The following is a 5,805-nucleotide window of genomic DNA, read 5'->3' as shown; positions in this document are numbered from 1 at the left end:
ATTTAAAAAATACACATAGACCTTAACACATCAATTAAAATGGTTATAGGTTGTGTCTAACAAAGCATGGGAATCAAACAAGTAAATATTTCTATATACAAAGGCTGAAATATAAAACAAGACTTAGTATGTTTAACGTAGCTGATACATCACTGTGGACCTGCTTCCATGTCTTCTGCTGTTTATAGAAATGATTTTTTTCTTTCTTTTTTTTTTTTTTTCTGAGATGGAGTTTCACTCTTGTTGCCCAGGCTGGAGTGCAATGGTGCAATCTCAGCTCACTGCAACCTATGCCTCCCAGGTTCAAGTGATTCTCCTGCCTTAGCCTCTCGAGTGGCTGGGATTACAGGCACATGCCACCACGCCCAGCTAATTTTGTATTTTTAGTAGAGACGGGGTTTCTCCATGTTGGTCAGGCTGGTCTCGAACTCTTGACCTCAGGTGATCTGCCTACCTCAGCCTCCCAAAGTGCTGGGATTACAGGCGTGAGCCACCGCGCCCTGCCAGAAATTATTTTCTTTTGTTGCTTTTGTTGTTGTTGATATTTGGTAGGCTGCCCAGGTCTTCTAAAGTAAGGACAAAAGATAAGAATTTGTTAGCTCTTGTATATGATGTTTATTAACATCCCAATGACACATGAAAAAATGTCCTGAAGGGTATCATTTATATCTGAGTTTATCTTGGCTGGGTGCAGTGGCTCACACCTATAATCCCAGCACTTTGGGAGGCTGAGGCAGGAGGATCACTTGAGCTCAGGAGTTCGAGACTAGCCTGGGCAACATGGTGAAATCTCCATCTCTAGTAAAAATACAAAAGTTAGCGGGGCATGGTGGTGCCCACCTATAGTCCCAGCTCCTTGGAAGGCTGAGGTGGGAAGATTGCTTGTGCCTGATAGGTTGAGGCTTCAGTGAGCAGTGATCATGCCACTGCACTCCAGCCTGGGTGACAGAACAAGACCCTGTCTCAAAAAATATATATATAGTTTCTCTAAGCTATTCATTTTAAAATAAACTAGGAAATTCTGTATGTTCAGCTAAGCTACTTTATAAAATGAAGTCAAGGGGTAAATCTTAACAAACTTGTCTGAATATAGATGAGGACTTCCCTATTTATTTTTAGGATAATCCTCAGTGGTGCTAACAATGGGTGGGAAGTAGCCCCCATTTTAAAAAGGGTGTCTGAACACATGTGCACAGGCCTTACTATGACACAGTCATTCTTTCTGGTCCAGGAATCGTCACTCCCAAAATCCTATAGCAGAGAAGGCTGGTGTTTCATTAAGAGGGATGCATCTTTGGGGGTACCTCACAAAAAGAGAGAGCACACTGGCATTCATTCCCTGTTCTACACAGGATGGAGCCAAGTGAAAGGGGACAGTAAAAGCACCCCTTAGAGAATCGATGGGTTAGCCAGAAACAGGTATGGGACTTGTACTCCTTGGCCAGATGCTTGCTGGGCTGGAGGAGTGTGTAGGCCTGCCCAGTGCTACTACAGGAGTGAAAGACAGTTGAATGTTGGGGAGAACCCAACAAGGGTCTGATAGAGGCAGGAGGCAGGCAAATGCCAGGCAGATAGGGGCAGGTCCCTGGTGAAACCCAACTTTCAAGACGGAAACTGTCCCGCGTAAATACTCGGATGGGATTAAGAACCCACCTTCCTGTTTGGTGCACTTTCCTTTGATTGATCCCCACTCTTCACCTATTTTACATATACCTACCCTTTCCTAATTGGTTTTCTACATTGTTGTGCCCACCTTTGAGTGGTGTCTTTGCTATGACTGTTTTTGCATACTCACAAACCAAACAGCACACACTCCCTATTCTGAGCCTGTAAAAAGCCCCAGGCTCAGCCATGTCAGGGAACTTTCCTGTCTTCGGGTAGGAGAACTACTCCCACCCCCCTGCCATGTCCCCTCTTTTTGCTGAAAGCTTTCCTTTCACTTAATAAATTCTACTGCACTCACTCTTTGATGTTTGTGTGTCTAATTCTTCCTGGTCATGAGACAAGAACCCAGACTTAGCTGAGCTAAGGAGCAAAAATCCTGCATCAGGTCTCCTGGAGTTTGAGGGGTATAGAGGAACTAGAGTGATCTCTAGTGGCAGGGCAAGGACAGATGGTTGCTGTGGCACCAATTACACCACCGTGGTTTGGCTGGGCAAGAATGCATAAGGTTATCCACGAACCACGGGGAGACTGTAGAGACTGTTCACCAGATGGAGTAAAGGGACAGGCCATGTACCATTTCCTCAATGCTGGTCCTGCCTGTCAGCTGTCATAGAATACAGGGGAGGAATAGGGATGAGAAGAGAGGACAGGAGATTTAAATTGGATGAGAAATTAAAGTTTAATATAGACTGAACTATAATTTTTCATAGCTGAAAATGAGTCTCTTCTCACATCTGAGAATGGCCCCAAAGCTAAGATCTCCCTGAAATGTCATCCAGGGACCAAGAAGGGAGATCTGCTTGCTTGAAGGTAGCAGTAGAGAATAAAAGGAGTTTACTGACTATAATAACCAATTCAGTACATTCAATAAATTAGTTGCACAGTTTATTTTAAAAGTAAGCTACTGTACCATCTAAGGTCTAACCTTGTGTGTGTGTGTGTGTGTGTGTGTGTGTGTATATATATATATATATCCCACAAAGAAAAAATAAAAACAAATTAAAAAAAAAAAAAAAAAGAAACTTGAACCTGAATTTAGCCTAGCCTCTTCAACAAACTATCAGCTTACAGGAAGTATGGGTGGTGGAAGAACCCATTAATGACACCAGGAGAAAACTGCCAGCCCAATCCTGAATGTAAGAAATTCAACAGGACAAACAGCCTTACTTCTTCAATGAACACATAGCATGTTACAAAGTTAATTCACGATCTCAGAGTTAAAAGCATTAGAAAAGGGAGGAAACACAAGGGAAGGGGAACTATCATACATTAAAAGAGACTTAAAAAAAATTTTTTTTTTTGAAACAGAGTCTCGCTCTGTTGCCCAGGCTGGAGTGCAGTGGCATGATCTCAGCTCACTGCAAGCTCCGCCTCCTGGGTTCACACCATTGTCCTGCCTCAGCCTTCCGAGTAGCTGGGACTAGCGGTGCCCACTGCCATGCCCAGCTAATTTTTTGTATTTTTTTTTTAGTAGAGATGGGGTTTCACTGTGTGAACCAGGAAAGTTGGGATCTCCTGACCTTGTGATCTGCCCTCCTTGGCCTCCCAAAGTGCTGGAATTACAGGCATGAGCCACCGCATCCGGACTAAAAAAAATGTTTAATTTTAATTAATTAATTAATTAATTAATTTTGGAACGCTTCACAAATTTACATGTCATCCTTGCACAGGGGCCATGCTAATCTTCTCTGTATCATTCCAATTTTAGTATATGTGCTGCTGAGGCGAGCAAAAAACAGACTTAAGAGAATATGCAAAATATGTAATGTCTGTACTGTGTTTGAATTTTTATTTGAACAGCCATAGAAATACTCTTGAAACAATCAAGAAAAGTTAAACTTGGACTGGATATTAAATATTATTCTTTGGAGGCATGACAATGTTATTGTTATGTTTCTTTTCTCAAGTTCTTATGCATTAGGGAAGCATACTGAAATATTCACAGGTAGAGAAATATGATGACTGGGATTTGTTTTAAAATACTCTATTTCACATGTGAAATTTTCCATAATAAAAGGTTTAAAGGCCAGGAACCATGGCTAGTGCCTCTAATCCCAGAAATTTGGGAGGCTGAGGTGGACAGATGCTTGAACTCAGGAGTTCCAAGACCAGCCTGGGCAACGTGGTAAAGCCCTATCTCTACAAAAAATACAAAAATTAGACAGGTGTGGTGGCACATGCCTATAGTCCCAACTACTTGGGAGGTTGAGGTGGGAGGATTTCTTGAGCCCAGGAGGTTGAGGCTGCAGAGAGTCATGATCACAGCACTGTACCCCAGCCTGGGCAAGAGAGTAAGACTCTGTCTAGATATCAGATACCTTGATTTTATTTTTTTAAGGTGTGAATGTGATATGGCATAAGGAAGTTAACTTCAGTTTTGAATACTGGCTATATCTTTTATCAGCTATATGACTTAGGAAAGTCACTTAACTCTTACAAGCTCCATTTTCCCTATTGCCAAATAAGAATTACAATAATTCCTCTTGGCCAGGCGTGGTAGCTCACACCTGTAATCCTAACACTTTGGGAGGCCAAGGTGGGTGGATCACTTGAGGTCAGGAGTTCGAGACCAGCCTGGCCAATATGGTGAAACCCCATTTCTACTAAAAATACAAAATTAGCTGGGCATGGTGGTGCATGACTGTAATCCCAGCTACCTGGGAGGCTGAAGCAGGAGAACGACTTAAACCCGGGAGCGGAGGTTGTGGTGAGCCGAGATGGTGCCACTGCACTCCAGTCTGGGTGACAGAGTAAAACTGTGTCTCAAATAATAATTAATAATAATAATAATAATTCCTCATTGCAATAAAGATTTAATGAAGCAGGGCGTGGTGACTCACATCTGTAATCCCACTACTTTGAGAGACTGAGGTGGGCAAATCGTTTGAGGTCAGGAGTTCAAGATCAGCCCGGCCAACATGGTGAAGCCCCATCTCTACTAAAAAATACAAAACTTAGCCAGCATGGTGATACATGCCTGTAATCCCAGCTACTTGGGAGGCTGAGACAGGAGAATCTCTTGAATCTAGCAGGCAGAAATTGTAGCAAGACGAGATTGTACCACTGCACTCCAGCCTAAGCCACTGAGACTCTGTCTCAAATAAAAAGATTTAATGAAATAATGTGTGTAAAAGGTTTTGCAAAGCACCTGGTAGAGTAAACGCAAGTATTAGCCTAATCAGATTTAATTTTCATTTCTCACTATGTTCTCATTTAGCTTTTTTGTTTTTTGAGACGGAGTCTCCCTCTATTGCCCAAGCTGGAGTGCACTTGGCTCACTGTTATCTTCCCCTCCTGGGTTCAAGCGATTCTCCTGCCTCAGCCTCCCGAGTAGCTGGTATTACAGGTACCAGCCCGGCTAATTTTTATTTTTAATAGAGACAGGGTTTCTTCATGTTGCCCACGCTGGTCTGGAAATCCTGGCCTCAGCTGATCCACCTGCCTCGGCCTCCCAAAGTGCTGGGATTACAGGCATAAGCCACTGCACCTGGCCTTATGCTCTCATTTTAAGCTACTATCTTTGAGTTTATACTTTGTCTTGTTACCTTACGTCTGAAAACTGCAAAAGTGAAAATGTACTTTTAAAAAATTCCTCAGGAATGGGTAACTAGTGAACTGGCTTTATATCTTCTCATCTTTGGAATGCATCCAGATTTGACCTTTGATCTGTTAGGTTTTTATGACTACAAGTAACAGAAATGAAATCTGACCAACTTAAGAAAAAAAAAAAAAAAAAGGTGGGCTATCTTAGAGAACAAGGAAAATCTGGATGTGGAAAGGCAGACTAAGAGAAATCTCAGGAACCAGAAAAAAACCCAAAATAAAAAATCTAAGTAGTGTAAATCCATAATGCTTAGCTGAAGAAAGTAACAGACCTGAAGAAGGTCTCCATTCATCAGGATGAATGAATCTCAACTACATCAATTCTCTTTTTCTTTTGGTATTTTCTTTTTTTTTTTTAGATGGAGTTTCACTCTTGTTGCCCAGGCTGGAGTGCAATGATGGGATTTCAGCTCACCACAACCTCTGCCTCCTGGGTTCAAGCAATTGTCATGCCTCAGCCTCCCGAGTGGCTGGGATTACAGGTATGTGCCACCACGCCTGACTAATTTTGTATTTTTAGTAGAGACGGGGTTTCTC

The 5,805-nt window shown here is 42.3% G+C and overlaps 1 non-coding gene across 1 annotated transcript; it reads right to left on the bottom strand.

Annotated features, from left to right (window-relative positions):
* Positions 1 to 3,290: 3,290 nt before the first annotated feature.
* On the bottom strand, positions 3,291 to 3,397 carry LOC116269118. The gene has a single exon (XR_004176423.1). It is a non-coding gene; the product is annotated as a U6 spliceosomal RNA (small nuclear RNA).
* Positions 3,398 to 5,805: the final 2,408 nt, after the last annotated feature.

Source organism: Papio anubis, chromosome 9, assembly GCF_008728515.1.
Source record: "Papio anubis isolate 15944 chromosome 9, Panubis1.0, whole genome shotgun sequence".
Classification (NCBI taxonomy): Eukaryota; Metazoa; Chordata; class Mammalia; order Primates; family Cercopithecidae; genus Papio; species Papio anubis.
The sequence above is the reverse complement of the archived record's forward strand: the minus strand, read 5'-3'. Positions and strand labels throughout refer to the sequence as shown.